Consider the following 11,845-nt stretch of genomic DNA (forward strand, 5'->3'; position numbering starts at 1 on the left):
GTAATTCTTGTTATATACCCCACCCCCTTCATTTTGCAATTTATTTCACATAATGTCATATTCATAACTAATGCACAGACTATACAGCTCATTGGACATCCCTGTCTTACACAACTCTTCATATGCACCTCTTGGCTTAATCATCTATTTGCAAGTATTTTTATTTTATTATTACTATATGCTGTCATATCTCATTTCCTAACTTTCTCACTTATATTATATTGTTTAATTATTCCCCATAAGATTTCATGTCCATTTGTATCAAATGCCTTATTAAGGTATCCTGTCCTGATTTTTGTTTCCTCTTTTTTCATAATATCATCCACACTTTATCATTAAGAATTCATGTCAATGCTTCCCCTTTATACTATATATACTATCTTCCATTTTTTCCATTACATAATTCTTTATACATAAAACCTTCATTTAAATCTTTAGAAATATTTTTTTGCAAGTCCCTTAAGAATTTTTACAATTCATACTCTTTTCTATCTGGTCCTGCAGTCAAATCTATATTTACTTGTCCTAATACTTTATCTAACTCGGATAAAGAAATCTCCATTTCTAACTCCATATTCTCTTTTTCTGTTAACTTTTTTTTTACTTTCCTTGCTTTTTACTACCTTCTTTTTTCTATAAAATGTATTGTGCATACTGTACTACACTATTCATAATCTTTTCCCAAGTTATTTTTATTTCTTCTTTTACATTTTTTATTTCTCTTATCATACTGCTATCGTACTTTACAAATTTGCTTAAGTAACTCAATATTACTGCTCTTTTTCCATGTAAAATATATATTTACTCATATAACAACTCTTGTATTTTTTCTTGATTTCTTTCATATAATTCTTTTTTTTTTTCAAAGTAGTTTCCATCATTATGTTCTAAATCATCCAATGCATTGTTATATGTTATTTCATATTTTTCTTTCTCTTTTCTCACATCATTTTGCCACTGTAAAACATTTTTATGTTTTCTTTAAATATCATCCACCATTCAGACCAGCTTTTATAAAATGTTCTCAAAATAATATGATCTTTCCATAACCATATTACTAATTTTCCTCCTCCATTCCATGCTTTCTAATTTATCCCTTTTTTCCCTTTGCCTGTTTATATGCATGATTTGTTTTCCTTTATCTCTAGCCATATTATAGGATGATCAGAAATTCTGTTTCACTTACTTCCCTTTCTACTAAACTAACCCTTCTGGCACTATAAAATAATCTATTTCAGTTCTTTATTGACCCCTTTTGTAAGTCCTAGAATTTTTCTCCCAGAGGTTGGCCTTACCACATTGTAATGATAGGTGAAGGCTAGTGAAGATAGGTGAAGGCTCCCAGCCTAGCCAGATAGAATTTTGTAGATAATTCTGTCATTTGTAAATATTAATGTTAGCCACAGGCTTGTTGTCTTAAATGGAAAAAATGCTGTTTCATATGGAACTGCAAAAATGTAACAACAGTGCACTCTGCTGACCAAGTAAAGCATGTTGTGACCCCAGCTGGTCTAGATGAAGGAATTCTTGCAATTTGTTTTAAGGCCAGAATTTGCATGCATAAATGTCCTTTATGGCTTTGCTTCCTGACTAGGTGTGAGCTTACTAAAGAATGTAGCCTGTTAGCCTGGGAACCCCAGGAAAGTGTGAAGAATGATGTAATTTGAATCAGGACTGTAATATCAATTTAAACAGAGAGAATCAGAGAGTATTAAGCATTTTTGTCTTGACCATCCAACTCATCAGCACTCTGCCTGTGTTCTATAAGTAAGTTTTAGAATTGTGTTTTCTCTTAGAAATAGCTAGGAACTAGGAAGATTAGACTGTTTTTCTGTGATGTCAGAACTTTACTACTGTATTATTTTAAGTATTTCTCTGTGATCTCCGATCTCTTGACCAGCACTGTGTAGTAAGACGTATTGTCTTGTGTTTTTATTATTTATTATTAAATATGTTTAAACCCTTTCAACTGTGGCTGTTTTGTGTAGAGATAATTTAAGCTCTTAAGAGTACTTGCATGTCTTTGGTAAAACTGTACAAAGTCACTCCAATAGCTTTAGCACTGGGCTACACTTACTAGTTGGATAATAATATTGCACAGTAATAATTGGACACCCTTTTAAGGGCTTTTGTGTAGCTGATGAATATTAGCTGGGTGGTGGCAGTGATTTCTATTGTATAGTCTGGGTAAAAGGGGCACAGCTGAAGAACCTGTGCCAGCCTTCCCCAGGAGTGTCTGTGTGGCTGTATAAACTCTTATTTCAAAGTATGTGCATGTGTGTGCGTGTGTGTGTGTGTGTGTGTGTGTGTGTGTGTGTGTGTGTGTGTGTGTGTGTGTCAGCTACTTGGGCAGGGACACAAAGCACTGGTTGGACAGAGAGGGTGCTGGAGGTTTTACCTTGCCAGCTGGCTGAGATCTGGACCCTATAGCTGTGCCAGTGGAGAGTCTTATTGGGGACCTGGAAACAAAGGGAGAAACCAGCCCTAGACTGACTGTGATCTCTGTGTGCTCTTAAGGGAAATTGTACTTTACTGTGTGTGTATTTGTTATCCTTTCCCCTAATATGGATGCCCCTCATTGGTATTAGTGGTGAGGATTGAGGCTCCTTGATTGCTGAGCCAGTGCACGGGCATCACACACATTTTATAACTTCTAACATTTTTCTTATATTATTTCCTTTTTTATGCTTGCATCGTAAATCATAATTAAAGACTCCTGTTGTTATAATATTCATATTTATCACTACATAGTCTAAAATCAGATGAAATAAGCTTTCCCTTTCTTTACAATTATTATAAGCAAATAATATTATAATTATATACTTGTTCTTTTGGTTTTAAATCTGCAATTGTTAATCTTCCAATTTTTGCTAAAGTTACATCTAATATCTTTTCTGTTTGTCTACAGAATACAGCTTTCCAGAACATCTCCCATTTTTCAAATTCCAGATTATATTTCCTCTGCATAGTTTCTCTGTAATCTTTCCTCATTTGTTAAGAATTTTGTGTCTTCTAATACAATTACGTCTACATCACATGTATTATATCACTCCAAATTCCCTGTCTTTCTTACCATATTCTTAATACTGTTCACATTTGCAGGAGGCACTCTAAATTTCCCCTTTTCCTTAGATTCTTGGTTTCATAAGTTCATAGCTAATTACTCGGCTAGCTGCCTTGATGGGCCATTCTAAGCCTAGATAATTTAACTCCCAGAGGTGAGAATCAAACACCTTAACCATTATACTGACCCCAACTGATTAGCTGTATATATACTCTTCATCCATTTCCTTTCTTTTTTCTTATTTATTTGCCCCTTCAAATTTTCTTTTTTTGTCTTTTACTCTTTTACAAATAGAATGTTTTTCTTTTACTATCTCCCAATGTCTTCTTCATCACTTATTTTAGAGCCTTCTTCTATGTCCTCTTTACTATTATTTTTCTGTCTAATTTTTCCTTCTGTTTCTACTACTACTAAAAAGATTCCATGAGTTACAGTCCTCCTTTGTTCATATTCTCCAAGAACCTTTTCCATTGGGAAAAAAACACAGTCTCAAGTATAGTGTCACAAAATGTTTCTCTGTTAATAAGAATAAATGTTCTTACGTTATATGCTTTTCCACACAAAGGAGCTATTACATTGTCCCACACTTCATACTTGTCCATTTCTTTGTCTTCTTCACTTTGAATCCTTACCACATACTTATGTTTTTCATTTTCTTTTGCCTATTTATTTTTACTTACCTTTTTTTTACTTTCTTTGCATATATTTTCTTTTCCATCTCATCAATATTCTTCAGGATTGTCTCTACATCATCTTTTTCTATTTTCTCTATAATGTCCCAACACAAAATGTCTCCTTCATTTTCTGGCTAACTCTGCATCACAATTTCTGTAAGGAAATCATCCAACAACTCTCCTGACTGGAAAATTGTAATTATGCATCTATAATTTGTCAACTCATCTCCACCAGATTTCTGTGAAACATCTCCGAATCCTGCATGCCTTTTTTGGTCTTGATATTGAATTTCTACTTTAGTTACCACTACATTATCTCATTCTCTCTCCATCTGCATCTATTTCTCTGGGTCACCTTTTCACCTAGAACAGAAACAGGAAGTGCTCATGCAAAATGGGTCCCACGTGCAATGATGGTGAGTAGAGGGAAGTTCCCTGATGCCATGGGCAAATTTCCCCTAGTAGTATAAACACCACCTTGGCTCTCCCCTGAAAACAGGCTACTAGCCTAGTGAGATTTACTTGCTCAACAAAAAGATAAAACAATAATGAAATCTGCTGCACAGAAGAAATTCAGGCAGCATGAGAGTGAGTTAAAATTAAGCAAAATTAAACTGTTACACATACACACACACACACACACACACACACACACACACACACACACACACACACACACACACACACTTCTGCTTTCTCTCACACGTGCATGCACACATACAGCTCTGCCCTAGCAGAATGAGTGAAAATGAAACAGTAGCAGATCTCTACCTGCCTGTTTGTCCATAGTGAAATCTGCGGTGGGGTAGATAAACAACAATTTCAGGCAGTATGAATGGCAAACAGAATGAAAATGGAACAGTGGCAGATCTGTACCTGCTTCTTCATCTAGAGAGAAATTTGTGGCAGGGCAAGGAATAATAGAGCAAAATGAAAATGAAACACCAGCAGAAACCAAATACTAACTCTTAATTTCAACTAGTGGAGTCTTTCTCTCTATCTCTCTCACTGGCTCAGAATATGAGCCAATGAGAGAGACTGGAGGATGTTGCATGCTGAGTAAAGCAAATGTTTGTTCTAATTTACTGAGGAATGAAAGAGCTAAATATTTAATAATAACATAAGGGTTTTACATGGGCTAACATATCTTTTGGTTCATTTTGTCATAAGTTGCATACTGGATCCAGACTTTTACTTCTGCAGAGATTGTGCATATTGATTGTTGTTGATGCATTATAATGGCAACAGTTTCAGTGGCCTTTTATGGCTGAAATGTTCTGAAATGGGAAGCCTTGTCACTATTTGTTCATATGCTTTGCTTCACTGCTTACTAGAAAAATTGTTCAAAGCTACAAATTTAAAGCATGCTCTAACAAGTGGTTCTTTACATTTAAAAAGGTTAGAATTATTGTGGCAACTCAGGACTATGGCTTGCACCTACCCTGGGTTAACTGACGTTTACTCTATTTCCTGTATTTTAAAGCTAGGAAACCTCCAGAGATGACTAACATGATGAACTGTAGGACAAACTAGCTATGTCAAAAACATTACAGTTATTTTAGTAGAAGTTAAAACGTATGAACTCTTAACAGCAGTCAGTTTAGTAACGCATAATTCAAATAGTGGGTGCCATGCCATGATGTAGACAGGAATGTTGTTTGTATTTCCATATGTAATTGTTACTGCAATATTTATATATATATATATATATATATATATATATATATATATATATATATATATATATTATTTTTATTCTATGTTTAACTGTAGGATGCCATGCTATGCTGCATAAGACAGTAAAGTGTTCTGAACATTTTTATGCATTATTATTTTTATGCATTAGTACATTTTACTACTTCTTTATATGTCACCATTCTGTTATATGCATTTTAAGCACATTTATATGTTTAAATATTTTTAAACATTTTTAACAGCAACATTTTAAAAGGATCTCAAATATTTCAATATTTCTAATATTTTGAATAACTGTAAGTTTACATATTATGAGTATGATTTATTATGTCACAATACTGGACAAGAGAGTGTGTATACTTACTTGCCTTTTTATAAGTCCAGAGGGTGTTTTGAAAGAAACATTTAAAGGAAGTAATTACTTATTGAGTGGACCCTCATATCATTATCAGTGTGTTGGGAATAGCCCTCACCCATTGGCTGACTAACAACATGCTTGCACCTTGGACTGTATTTAAATGCACTGGTTTTAGTGAATGCCTTTACCTGAAGAAGTCTCACCACCAGGTGGGATGAAAAGCGCTTTGTGTTCACAGTTGTTTTATCATCTAATTCAATATATATTCTGCATTTTTTTTATTTTTGCTTGTGCTATACTAAAGAAAAGGAACTACAGTACTTGGAGTGGACTTACCTTCTTCCGCAAGTGTCTTGGATTGTTCTTTATCTTTCTGTCTTTGCCTTGCCACCTAGTATAGTTTCTTTGTACCATTTACTGGGTCACTTTCTAGAAGCTGGTAGAGTGCCTCCGATGCCTATTCTTTGCTGTTGCTCTCTTTTCTTACCTTGTTTGTTAGCCAACCAGTATTCCTTCCTAGCCTGGTCAGTCTTTTCTGTCTCCCATTTTTTCCGGCACTCCTCCTTTATTTTGATTACTTCCTGGACATCTGCATTCCACCACCAGCTTTCCTTATGTACCTAATTTCCATACCTGGCTCAGCCACATATCCGTTCTGCAGTCCTAACACATGCTATTTTGAGGCGCTGACATTCTTCTTCAACTCCATCTATTTCCTCCTCTTCTTGGGGTGCTAGAGCCCTGAGAAATTCCTTGAACTGTTGTACTTTCTCTCCAGTCAACTTCCAGGTCTTCAGCCTGGTCTCTGCTGACCTTAGAGCCTTCTCTGACCACTGCTTTCAGCTGAACAGCTGATTGTGGCAACCAGTGGTTTATGCTGTAGGCTGACTGTTTCACTGGGGATGACTTTGCAATCCTGGATTCTACCCCAGTGCCTTTTCCTTACTATGAGGAAGTCAACCTGAGTTGCATGTTGGCTATTCTTATATGTGATCTTGTGACTGTCTCTCTTTCTGAACCATGTGTTGGCAACTATCAAGCCATTTGCCAGACAGAAATCTAGAATAACTTATTTATTCCTTTTGCCCCACCCATGTGGACCCAGGCAGTCCTCATATCCTGTTCTGTCTGTCCCAATATGTGCATTAAAGGCACCCATTATTAACACCAATTCATGTTGTCCTGTTTTCTCTAGTAGGTCCTGCAACTGCTGTCTGAATGCACTCTTTTCCTCACTATCACAACCCTGCTGTGGGGCATAGGCTGAGATTATGAATACTGCCCTATCATTATACTGGAGTCTGATTACCATGAGTCTGCCATTAATTATGATAATATCCCTCACTGCCTTCTGAAGCCTCTTTCTCACCACAATTCCCACACCATTTCTAGCCTGTCCCCCTCCTGAGTAGTAGACTCTAGATCCCAAGCCAAGCGGCTTTGCTGAACTGCTCTTCCATTTTGTCTCCTGGATACATAGAATGTTTAGCCTCCTCCATATCATCATGTCATTCACTTCCAAGCTGCATCCTGCCAGTGAACTTACACTGAGTGTAACAATTCTCAGTTCATGTTTGGCAGGATGACTGGCTTTACATCCAGCTTTCACTCAACAGAGCTATCCCAGGTAACTCAGGCTGGGCAACTAGACACCAGCCGGCAAGTAGCTTATTGACCCAAGACTTCTGGTCTTTAAGGTGGGCACACATGGGCCAATAGGGGCGTATACACCCCACCCAACGTTAGCATGGTTCCCTGGCATAAGTTGGGGTAGGCCAGGTCCTCAACCCACTTATCACCGGTAACTAACCATGCCCATTTTGCTGACATTAGTCAACATGACTGAATCACCTAAAGCCATATTTTACACCATTGAGTGGCTCTCCTAAACAAAGGGATGTTGGCTACAAATCATCACATTGTGAAAATAGCAATAATTCTAATACTACTCATTAACTAATCATTCTGTTACAGTAGCACAGAAATAGTCCAATTTATTACACCTTTATATAGTGAATTAACTAGGCTACTATGCAGCAACTTGATGCTAAAAGGAAAACTAAGCAGTTTACTTCTGTCCCTAAATGGATGACAGTTATGTTTTATGGAAGTGCTGCTTTATATTTCTTAAGTGAAAAACAGGAGCAATCCATCTGCACTCTGACAGTGCTGTACACCTATTTAGTGTGTGTGTGTGTGTGTGTGTGTGTGTGTGTGTGTGTGTGTGTGTGTGTGTGTGTGTGTGTGTGTGTGTGTGTGTCTGAATGGTGAACAAAGTGGACACAAACTGTATACTCAATATTTTACAAGTCTTCAAAGGGTGGTTTTCATTATGCCACATGAACTGAAGCCCTTTAGCATGGGCAGTGCACATATAACAGGGTTACCATAAATGCTTGTCAAGTATTTATCAGATGTTCATTTTAGAAAATAGATCTATATACAGTTGATATTACAAATTCACAAATGTATACCCAACTTCTTGTACAGATAACCAAAGACAATGCCAGAACATAATCAAAACATAGCAATCAAAGAAAACAGCAGATGAAAAGTATGCAAAATACTAAGGGCACATTTAAAATAAATGTGGTATACTGCAAAATAAAACATTATACTGACAGACTGATTCATCTACTGAAAAACAGTAATTTTGTACACGTATTTCATCTTGCATTTAACATTGTTTTTCACAGCTTTTTACATCAATTAATATGTACAAAATAGCCATTCCTTCTGAAGAAATCAATTAAGAATAATGATCTATTATAAAAGGACATATGTAACTTTTTTTTTTTCATTAGTAAGTGTTGTCATACCTCTCAACTGTCCAGATTTTTGCTTCATTTTTGTTGGCCTGTTTCTCATAAAACTGTGGTTTTCTAGCAAATCACTAACAAATCATTGAGGATTGAAGTCAGGAAATAATGACTGATATTTAAAATTCAGACTTCATACCTTTCAGAAAATTCATGGTAATGCAAAGCCTGTAATTCTATTAACTTTCTAAGTTTGTAAGACCAATATTTAAAACTTTTCCTTATTTTTTGGCCTTTGCCCCCCCCCCCCTCAAATTATTGGATTATTTGTCCAGATTTCTTGCTCTAAGAGGTATGTTTGTGTTGTGCAACACTGGATTCATGTTACCTTCTGTCTGTATACCATGCATAAATTTTATTTGCATGTACCAGGAACTTACAAGTCAGACTGTTTGAAAAAGCTATCTATATTGCATTTAAGCTTTCTGTACTAATCCACATACTTTAATTTACCAAGGACTCAAGTCACTGAGTTAAACTGCTCAGGCTCCAACTAACTAAAAAAGTCAAAAAGTAAGCGTTTTTGCAGTGAGGGGGTGTCCTTATGTGTGGCACAATTCCTCATACCCCAATGTTAAATATACAAACAGGAAAAAGAGAGAAATCTTCCAAAATGGAAGGTATCCCAGCTAGCCCCTGCTTCCATAAGAGTACCATCAATGAACAGTAAATGGTAAGTTTAGCATCAAAGCCTTTGACCTCAAGGAATGGCTGGCTCCCCTGGGATGTTGGGGTTTGGGGATGTTTAGGGGAAGCCAAAAATAAACTAAAAGTTCAGGGAACTAATCAGTATAAAGATACACACACTGAAGCATAAACCCACATTATTAATGTTTTGAAATAATATTAAAAAATGATGAAACCAAACTACAGTTAGACATTGAAACAGAGTATGCCAATTGCAGATAAATGTGTTGTTGCAAAGTTCATACGATTTTAAGTTGTGGCGTATACAAATCAAGAATTAATCATTTTCTCTTGCATTTTAATTATACCTTTGTTAAGTCCTTTTCAGTAGAAAATTAAGTTTCCTTCACTTCATTACACACCCCTTATTATATGACACATCATGGTTAATTTGTAGACGCACATTTTGTGTTAATTAAATTTACATTAGTCACACATTTACTAAAAACAAGTTGCTCACTAATCAGGAAAATGCAGACTACAAGTATTTTAATGAAATCCTGTATGTTTCTTTCTTTTAAAGAACAATGTTTGCCAGTTCATCATTCTGTCTACACAAGTTTATCTGTAATTTTTCTTTTGTACGAGTTGTCTAATTTTATACTAGTGTTGCATATTTTAATAAAATAATGACTGTACCTTCCTTGACTTTTGAAATGGGCATTGCAGATTCAAGATTCCATATTACACACAGCTGGAAACACTGTTCACTCCTGTTCACATTGGACCTTGGTTTCATTTCTCGGAGTCACTGACCTTGGTAAATATTTAATGTTTTACTACAGGAGAATTGGCTTGGATAAAAAAATAGTGTTATCTCTGTTGAAGAGTGGCTTTGAATAAATTTTGTTTGAAAACCTTGAAAACATCTCCTTACTCAACTGCCCTGAAATGGGATTGCACTAATTTCCTACTTTTCCATATCGGGTTAAAGTTACTTATTTATACCTCCCTCTCATGTCTGCTGCATGCAGTTAGCTTTGCTGTAAAGTGCTCCATTGATGACAAAACATTAACTTTTGACCAATATGCCCCATATTTTGCCTAGCTTTCGGTGCACTCGTTAAATTCATGTTTTAGTGTTAGACTTATTTAAAAAAAAAGTTTTAGCAGAAAGTATGATTTAAGATTGTATGCAAATAAATTAATAACTGCAGTCAAGAAATAACTTGGAAAGCACTAAGTTACAATAGTGTCAGTATGACAGTGGGTCTTTCATCAGTGGCCGCTGACAGTAACAACATATGATTTGATTAAGATTATTAAGTAACTACTTGGTAGCATGTGATTTATATTTGGTAGATGTGCCCACATTTAGTTTGCATTATTTGTCTCTTATAAGATTTCTGCTACCACTTATTTCACAGCGTAAGGTGGGATTGTACTGCACGTGGAAAGTACAGTTGTGTAGGTAAGCTTACCGTGTAGCCTTAGCTATATGGGTTATATATATCCTGCTAAGGATATAACAGCTATGCAGCTTTCAAAATTTCAGGGCAGCTTCCATGTGCTCAAACCAGTAGTTAGCTAGCGATGAGTTAACTAAAAAGACAGGCTTGAGCACCAAGCCCTTTTGAGCTTTCACACTAACAGAGAGAGCGAGGCTGAGCCTTGAAAGGACATTGCTAGGAACAATAAAAAATAAGAATTTACATCCTGACACAAACAACATACCAAAAAAAAAAAAAAAAAAAAAAAAGCAGGGCTGGAGGGAGTGAGGGCATGACTACTGCAGAAGTGATCATTCAAACATGTACCGTTAAGTTTACTTACACAACTGTACTATGTTCATCAGTCATCACTACTGCAGTAGCTTAAGCTATATGGGTGGATTACCATACCTTTGAACAACCCCCGGAGATTGATATTAGTAAAGCCTGACCTGGACCTGGAAAAGGAATCTAGCTTGTAGTGCTTTATAAAAGTATATAGACATGGCCAAGTTGGTGTCTGTAGAATACTTCTACAGCTCAACCCTTTCCTAAAAGGTATAGTTGAATTTAAGGCCATGGTAGAGTGTGCCTTGACCCTGCCTGGACTAGTTTTGATGTGGTGGGAATAACAAAAGATTATAGCCTGTGACAACCATTTGGAAATAACCTCCTTTAAAATTAGTTGTTCTGTCTTCTTTACCTTCAGAAAAAATGAACAACTGATCAGAAATTCTGAAAAAATTTGTTCTGTCAGAATAGCACCTGAGTTATCTGTGGACATCCAAAGTATAAAGTATCCTTGCTCCCTCATTGTTAGGTTCTGGAAAGAACATGGGGAGATTGATAGTCTGGCTTACAGTAAAGTTGGATACCACTTTAGGCATAAAAGAAGGATTAGTTCTCAAAGAAATCCTGTCTCTGTGGAAAATGAGATAATTTTAACCCAACTCAGATACACTTATAGAAGTTAGAGCAATCAGTAAAACTGTTTTCCATGTTAAGAACCTCAAGTCAACCAAATGACCTGGATCAAATGGAACAAGTGCTAACTTCTCTAACACAAAACTAAGATCCCATGGAGGAGCCACCGTTTTTTTTTTGGAAGCCTCTTGTGC

The 11,845-nt window shown here is 36.0% G+C and overlaps 1 protein-coding gene across 1 annotated transcript in view; it reads right to left on the reverse strand.

Annotated features, from left to right (window-relative positions):
• Window positions 1-10,141, reverse strand: part of LOC122805778 — a 335,686-nt gene extending 325,545 nt beyond the window's left edge. Inside the window, exon 1 of the mRNA XM_044076044.1 lies at window positions 9,937-10,141. The gene's annotated coding sequence lies outside the window, so the exon portion shown is untranslated. The remainder of the gene's footprint in view (window positions 1-9,936) is intronic.
• Between the last annotated feature and the right edge of the window lie 1,704 nt (window positions 10,142-11,845).

This window comes from Protopterus annectens, chromosome 7.part0 (assembly GCF_019279795.1).
Source record: "Protopterus annectens isolate FY-2018-M chromosome 7.part0, PAN1.0, whole genome shotgun sequence".
NCBI classification, from domain to species: Eukaryota; Metazoa; Chordata; order Ceratodontiformes; family Protopteridae; genus Protopterus; species Protopterus annectens.